At 36.5% G+C, this 8,838-nt stretch overlaps 1 long non-coding RNA gene across 1 annotated transcript; it reads right to left on the bottom strand.

Annotated features, from left to right (window-relative positions):
• Window positions 1–741: 741 nt before the first annotated feature.
• On the bottom strand, window positions 742–4,726 carry LOC106943679 (uncharacterized). The gene is made up of 5 exons (XR_001423983.1): window positions 4,603–4,726; window positions 2,577–2,670; window positions 2,390–2,449; window positions 1,968–2,066; window positions 742–1,134 (listed from the first exon to the last, which is right to left on the bottom strand). It is a non-coding gene; the product is annotated as an uncharacterized LOC106943679 (long non-coding RNA).
• Window positions 4,727–8,838: the final 4,112 nt, after the last annotated feature.

The following is an 8,838-nucleotide window of genomic DNA, read 5'->3' as shown; positions in this document are numbered from 1 at the left end:
TGTGGAACCAAAAATTTTGCCCCCAGTCCCAAAAAAAAATTTTAGTTTTTGTTAAAATTTTTTTTTTTTTTTTTTTTTTTCCTTGGGATTTGATTGGGAGTCGCTTTTTTAAATCTTGTACCGTTCAGATGACCTGCTGTTTTCATTATGGGTGCTTTCTATTTGATGGATGTGAAATGTATCATTAGTCCATAAAAGCTAAGAATGTTATGGAGTTAAAAGAAATCATCTCAAAATAGATAACATACAACCACTGATGGGTGGAAGTTGCAAACTAAAGTTGAAAGTTTTCCTCCAATACTACTTGGCGATCAGTTAGGAAGTCGCTACATAGACTACACTAAATCTCAGCAGCAATAGCAGCAAGTTTATGCTAAGGGCACCAATGTCAACAAGGCTAGGAATAAACTGTCAGAGCTGCAAGTCTTCAAAACGAGTTCTAGACTCAAGGACAAAACAACCTCCATCTCTGGGGAGAAAAAGAGGTTGGGGGAATGTTTATCACACACACCATGGAGGAATGTTTATCACACACACACCATGGATGAAGGGCCTGGCCTCTGTCTACACCTAATTAATCATTCACCAGCCTTTGTGAATGTGTGTGTGTGAGAGGCACTCAGACTGTCATATCACTTCATTACATTAAAACACATTGCAACTCTACAAATACTGACAGCTCTGGTAAAAATATGTAAAAAGATTCTCAATAAAGAGATCTTGTGACATGATCTCAGACAATTGTTAAAAACAAGTTTTAATTACTGCTCTGACTGTAGATATATGCAGGTTTAGGTGAATATGTATTTTCTTGTAGCGATTACAACCAAGTAGCAGTTTCTCAAAGTTCTTAACTTAAAGTAGACATCGGCTAGCTGCTACACACTCGGCAGCACTAAAAGTGATTCATTAATCTTAGCCACTTCACAAAAGGTATTTAAATTAGACTGATTTTCATGATTTAAGGATTTTGTGCTACAGAACTGAATGACTCACATTTTTACATTTGGAAGGTGCTGTAACTTGAATCATAAACATACTCGTTTTTTCTGCACGGGCAACTTGTCCTGCAACAATCCATGACAAGGCTGTGGCTGCAGCAAGAGCCCCTACGTGCAGGAACGGACCTGTAGCCTGGATGGAACACAGGATACAGACAAATGGAGGCAAAACAAGTAAGAGAGAGAAGGACAAGAAATAAAGTCAAAGGAGATACACAGGCACAAAATAACAGTCATTATCTTGAGCCAAGACACCAGTGACACAGTCTGGCAACGCTAGAACCTATTATTTGGAAAGACATTCAATTTTAAAAGACCACAGTTAGTAAGGAGTATTTGCAGCCACTTCAAACGTTACTTGTAGTACATAATCTGACATGGATATACCAATGCAGTTTAAAGCAAAAGTTTGTATACATTAAAAAAAAAAGACTTAAGCACCTTTTTTTTCCCCCCCATACTGTATGAAGTTTAAATCAGATCTAATTTCTCTTGTTTTAGGTCAGTTAGAATTACACAAAATTATTCTTGTTTGCTAAATTTCACAACAATGACAGGGAGAATATGGCAAATATGTTTTTAGAAATGTCTTGAAAATCAGACGTTTGCATACATTTCCTCAGTTCTCAATTCTAATCCACCTAAAACGAGAGACATTTGTTCTGATTTAATTTCAGAGAAAGAGAGACAAATGTTTCTTTTTTATTTGGGTGTATATAAACTTATGGTTTCAACAGTAAGCCTGTCAGATTTTTATTAATTTGATAAATATTAAAAAGAGAAACATGTGGATCACTTTGACATGCATTAAATGTTACATATTATATATTACTCTACTAATTGCAATGCTGCATACATAAAAGAATTACCATCCCTAGACTTTGCATCATAAAACTGCCTCTACTAAAACTTATCAGTTCTTCTACGTTAATCATTAACAAGGACTTTGGGAATTTTGTGTCTGACCTGCAAGGAGATGGGGATGATATCCCACTCTTGTGTCCATGTTTGATTAACTGATATTATCCCAACAATAGTGGTGAGTAAAGAAGCAGTTACTCCTATCTGTGCAGAGAGAGGAGAAATAAACAAAGAAGAAAAAACATAATTATTAGTAAAATTACAGAATAACCCTATATACATTTTATGGTCGCATAGTGTCTGGCAACTTTATTTAGTTAGTAGTCTTTATCTAGTTAACAGCCTGAAGGTTTTAAGTTCAGGATGAATTGAACTGACCAGCAATAAATGAAAACATTTGCAAAAACAAGACAAAAAACACAAGCCTACGCTAGTTACAACTCAGATAAACATATGCAAAATTCATCCACCCCCTTACACCTCACAGTTACACAAACACACACAATCTCACTTTGTTGGCACGTTACCTTATGAAGCCAGTGCAAATTCAACTGTTGCCCAAGTGCAACATGGCAAAGTGCTAAAACCTGAAAAGTGCAAAAACAAGACACCCACACAAAGTACAGTTTAGAAATCAGTATTATGCAGTAATCTCAATGTGCCAAGCTGGGCCTTATGATGAGTTCAAAGCATTCTCTGTGAGAGCATACTGACCATTAAAAATGCAATGTAGGTGAATCCAGCAGCAGTTGTTGCTAGGATGGGAACGGTTCCATCAGTCCACTCCCCAGAGTTATTGTACAGGAACCTGCAGAAACAAGAGATTTCATAATGTTTCTTCTAATGATTATTCATAAACCACAAAGAAGCAATAAAAGCCATAAAAAATACAAGGTTTGGTTGTATTCAATGTAATCCAATGATTGATGTCCATTCATCAATTCATTCATTCTTATGGCTGGATGGACTAATTGACTAGACCTGCACAATGTCAGGAAAACAAGCTATATACTATATGGTTAGTATTAGTGGCGATGATAACACTTAGCCTTATTGACATGTTTGCAGATATAAATATTTCCCATGACATGTCAACTAATGCACCGTAATACTGTACAACCAGAGATGTCATATTTAAACTACAGCTCAAGAAAAGAGAGGCAATTCTTAGTTCTTAATTCTTTTTAATTAAATCATCAGTCCTAAATGGTTCATGATTACTTTTCTACTTCAGGCATGGCTGCCACACTTTAAATAAACCTAGACTCAAAGAAAGTAGCAACAATTACTTTCAATAATAGTAAGATTTCAACAAGATTTTAGAGACTGAGTGGATACCATCACAGAGTTATATGTATTTTAAGTAGTGCTAAAAAGACCAAAAAACTCACGGTGACTCATTTTAGAGGGAGTACTGGTTCCTTTAAGACTTTGACAAGCAAATTATAACACTCAGGAGGCCATGGCTTAATCATAGTTATTATTAATTTCATGGAAAATTGACAACTATTTTTTTTGTCACTTTTTAAGCTTTAATTAGGGAACAAAAAATGCATCACTAGACTATGAATAATGTTTTTATCCATCCCTCCTGATTCACACACACAAAAATACATACAGGATAAACACATTTTGCTCATCCATTTTGTGACACTATATAAATACACACAAAGCTGCAGAAAAAAAGACATAGGCAGGAGTTCTGCCACATCAGCTAGAAGTATTAATCACAAGTAAAGCCTTATCAGTGATTTAAGAGGAACAAGGTCTCTTGTGAATGCATTTGTTCTGCAGATGGGCTCTGAGTCTCCCTGCAGCTACATCACAACAGAACATATAATAAGGAAGCAGAGATGTTATTGCTCTACTTATCTGCAGAGGGAAAAGAAAGTAACATTGCTAATAAAAAGGGGAAAAAAGACAGAGAGACATAAATATCAGTAAACAAACTAGTTACTGCTGTTGAAAGTGCACTTGGCATTAATTTAGGAAACTCAGAAACAAGAAACAGGAAAAAATAAATAAGACAAAGCAAAAGGTAACAGGGTAAGTAGTGAGATAATTATTCAACTACAACACTGAGGTGTCATACATACTCAAGAATGCAATACAGAGAAAGGACATTATTAGAAAGTGACTTTGCAGATGTCCCTGAGAGTGGAAGCATGGGGGACGGGAAAGGAGGTAGGAGCAGAAACCATTATCCACCACCATGTCAAATATCTAATAATAGTAACCATGTGTAGTTATAAAACAAAATATATACACCCTACATGTGACAAATCAGTATATATTTTTAACAGTCTGCCTGGAGTTGAATGAATCTGTCCCGTTTCTTTGGTTTCTAATCTTCCAGTAACTTTATGAACATGAAGATTTATTAATATATGGATTTTACCTACTAAAAACAGTATAAAGCTGCTTTTGTTGTGTTACAAGCACAAACTAGCATGCATATCATCCTATAAACTTGTGCTTGTTCAAGAGAAAGTGGGGCCCGAGTGATTTACAGTACAGAAAATGTTGGATGAGCCGTCTCTCTTATGTAATGTTGTAATCTACGGAGGCCTGGGTGGTCTCTGCTCAGATTAAGGATGAGGAGAGATTAAACTCCTGATTTAGGAAATCAACAAGTATGACCAGCATGTGCGCAGTCACGGCAATATGCTGGCCGCCTCGTGGCTTCAAGTTGAGCCTAGTAAACATGGAGCGGCAGTCGCTGTGTCGACACAGTACTCACCAGTTGAATTCATTGTAGTCGTTGTCTGCCTCCCACCAGAAGTAGGACCAGATGAGCAGCAGAGAGAAGGTGAAAAGGAGGACGAGAGACCACAGCAGCTCCCACTATATATTGACAAACAGAAAAAAATTCCACACATAATCAGTCCTTTATGTAGAGGACGGTAATTTATCTTACAAATGCTACTGAAGGTACCCCAAGAATTCAGCCGGTCACTGGAATCTTCCAATTTCACACTCGATGTGGAATCTGGTATTTTAGATTCTGATTCTAGTCCCAATGCAAGTAGATATCATTCATGGCAGTATGCTTCCTTAAGATTCATGTGTTATGATAAAGCAATATTTTATGAGTGTTTTCTTTCTCTCAAAATGGAAAGGCGGATACAGCTTCTACTTACTTTTCAATATATTCAATGGACACATACTGAATATCCTTTGATATGAAGCACATGACATTTTCAGGTATGAAAAAAAGCAAAGGTTTCATATTAAGAAGTAAATAAGACATTGTAGTTCTCCAAGGCTGGGTTTTAACTACATAGAGACATTTATCCATCTAATGTGGAAAACTTTATTGCGATACAGAAAGTGACAACTGTGTTGAAAAATAGTTTCATTTTATCACCTTATAAAAACGCTGTTGAATCAGGTTACATTTTCAATTTAATCTATAAATTTATTCATTTATAGATTCGACAGTAAATTTGCAGGTCAGAGTTGCACCAAACTCTACGATTGGAGATCAACCACAAAAATGTCTGAATGATTAATGGGAAAAAATTTATAAATTCTGCCATAGTAAACACACAGATGTACACAGAGAAAACTAAACTTTCCAGAGGTATTACAAGGCTTTAAATTATTAACTTTCTTCTGATTAGAACCTGAAGTCAGTCTGATAACAGACCTCTGCTGAGAGTATTCCCTTCTACGCTCTGCTCATTATAATTGAATAACTTTTAATAACTTCACATGCTGCCATGTCTAATTGCTGTCCTCGTCACTCTTGCACTTTGTACCATGAAAAACTTTAAATGGACCACATCTTCGGATGTAAAAAGAAAAAAAAAAAAAAAACTCAGGTGAGGGTTAAGAGATAAGACACCGGCATGCAGGGCAGACATATCTATTTACAATACATAATGTGTATAATACAGTAACCTTTCAGTAACCTCTTTTCTACCAGCAGGATAAAAGCCCGTCATTTCACTCTGAGCACTCAGAGTGAATTCGGAAATCCGCCAAATTAATTTATAATCCTATCACGATTGCACGTTTATGGGGACAACCCTGACTGCAGTGTCGAGATAAAGTCACTGCGTGAACACATCTCTGCTGAGGGTCAAGGATCAGATCACCATCACCTCAGACAGCTGAGGAAACACCCAGGTGACACAGCCTGACTAGCCTGCTTTTTTTGCTCCCAATACCAAAACTGTGTCTGAGTGGACTGAATTACTGTTACAACAAAAAATGTACACATTTTTTCAAGTACCGTGATTAAAAATCTTACAACATAAAAGATCTAAAGGTTTTCTGGAACAATCTTAATCCGTGTTTAATCATGTTTTTATCTCATTGTAATAAATGAATAAATACATACATATTTTCCTCTCACTTCAGCTTTCAGATACGGTAATGAGAGAACACCTGTGGTTAAATGCCGTGACTGTTTCATAGGAAAAAAGGAAACAAAAGGACTACGACCTATTTGCAAAGAAGCAGTTTTTTGTTTGAAGATATCCCATAAATTGTCACACAAAACAGGTAAATTTAACTCTGTAGGCTATTTTCATACCTTTTATAATCATAAAGCTGCATGGTCCTGCTTACCAAAAATAATTTTGTAGAAAAATCCATTCTAGGAAGAACATTTTGCAATTATTTCCAAAAAGAAGCTTAAAAAAAACAACAACAAAAAAGACAGCATACCTACATTACATTCCAAAGAAAGGCCGTCTTATGATAAGAAAATCAGTTTTTATTACAGAAAGCTGCCAAGGTCTCTGTTGGCACAAAACTAATCATGAGAACGGACGTTCCCATGATCCTTAATCACAACTGGAAACACCTGGGACAGCCGACCTGGGCCCGTAGAGGACGAAGTTCTCTGGTTCCCCCCCACCACAGCATCCCTCTGGATAAAAACAGAGGACACCTGGGGAACTGTGATGCTCCAGTCAAAACTATACCGATATTTTTTTAGATCCCTTGCTATATTTTTGGGACTTGGAGCATATCTGTTTAATGTATTTTTTAACGTAAAACGTTAATTTCCCTTTGGGATCAATAAATTATTTTTGAATTCGAATAACTGAGCTAAAATAGCCTTCACAGAAGGAATCTGGTATTTTTACAATAATCAAGCACCCACCAAAATTATTGATGCCTTCTCTACAAAACAAAGCTTTAAAATGATCGTAAAGAACAAGTGATCCCAAAATGTTAATTTGCTGCTGAGTTTTTTTAACCTCCCTCACCTTCATGCAGTTCTGATCATTTATAATTTTATCAAGACCCAACATAAAAAAGTAAATAAACAAACAAACAAAAAACAAAAAAAACAATATTTATAAAAAATAGCTTTCTGGTCTGAAAGAGTTAAAACTGTGACATTAACCTGATGTTATTCTGGAGTCTTATTTAATTTCTGCGTGACCACAAACACTTTGCTGTGTGTAATGTGCTCTCATGTTCTCTGTTCCCCTTTTGTCCCACACTCTACAGTGAAGCTCGATCAGGCTGACATGATTTGATCTGCCCTGCTGATTTCACATCAACTTTCTGCATGACTGGCTTTTATTCCAGCACAAGACTTTGTGCATGGCCCCGACAGAGCGACAACACAGATCTATTAGAACGCAACAAGCATTTGAACAATAAAGAGGAGTTTATGCAGACAGAAATGCATGCCACGCTTCTGATTTTTAAACAAAATTATGGGATTGAACTGTATTTGGGTCATCAAAAAATAAGGTTTTAAATTACAAATACTAGAATGCAGAAGAAGTAGGTTAAATTTCTGTGGAGCTCATCACCACTGAAGTTAAAGACAAAGAAAAACAAAATACACAATATATTTATTAGCCCAGAGTTATTTCACTCCCAATCAGCCCTCGACAATTTAATACAGTGATATTGCAATGATAGTAGATTTGCGATACATCGCGCAGCTCTAAATCTAGGGACAGAAGTGCTTTCTTACTATAAGTTTGAGGTAATGAGCCTAAAAACTGGACCACACCAGTGCTTCACACAGACAAAATATAAAAAAACTTTTTAAAAATAAAGTATGTTGAAGTAATAAACTCTCAAAAACAAACGCTTGCTTCAACTGGGGAAATTTAACACCGTCATAAACTTCTTTTAATAAAACAGAAGTTGCCTTGGTGATGAGACAACACTGGCCTTACATTTTTAATCTTGTCTAACAAAGTGAAGCTTTAGGGCGTCCGGGAGCCACAACAATACAGGACCACCAACATGATCATCTAATAAACTGCTATACGAGATTACTTTTATTCTTTGACTTCCTGTCTGAATATCTCTATTTGTCTTTTGTGACTCAGTCGAGTGGAGCGGACTGCAATACTGCATTTAATAAAGAAGCTTATTGGATTGGTGCTATGCATCTGCAGCAATGCTCTTATGGTTTAGGAATCAGTCAACATGGAAACGCAAAGAACAAGTCTTTTCTTATTTTAGGAGGAGATTTTAGCCGGAGCAGATCTGTGTGAGAGGTTAGACATGAAGGAAAAACAACTCTGCTCACGTTGTTTTAGCAAAGACATCCACATTTCAACAGAGAATTACAAGAAAGAGGACAATTCAACATGTGTTAGCACATATTGCATTATTTGCTTTCATTTATTGTTCCTGCATTTAGCAGTAATGCCATTTCTGGGTGCTCATCTCTACATCAATGCTTCTGATTCTAAGCTAGAACATTATTTCACCAACAGGTTTATATTACAGATGAACATTTCCCCATTCGTTGTAAAAAGATGCTAACTGTAGCCATCCTCTCTGATCATCTCATTTCAGTTCCCTTTCTGTTGCTGTACACGAAGCAAACAGCATGGCAGCTTGACTTGGCATTCCTCAACATACCAACACTGTGGGATGCCCTCGAATCCCAATTTATACAATACAGGCAGATAGTTTCTGTGAAGCAGAACGTCTGTCACTTGTCACATTCCTGAGCGTATCCAGATTAGTCCCTGGTATCTCGAAA

The sequence above is a fragment of the Poecilia latipinna genome, unplaced genomic scaffold (genome assembly GCF_001443285.1).
Source record: "Poecilia latipinna isolate Pla-1442-1.1 unplaced genomic scaffold, P_latipinna-1.0 Scaffold5686, whole genome shotgun sequence".
Classification (NCBI taxonomy): domain Eukaryota; kingdom Metazoa; phylum Chordata; class Actinopteri; order Cyprinodontiformes; family Poeciliidae; genus Poecilia; species Poecilia latipinna.
Note: the sequence above shows the minus strand (reverse complement) of the source record. Positions and strands in the feature narration are given on the sequence as shown.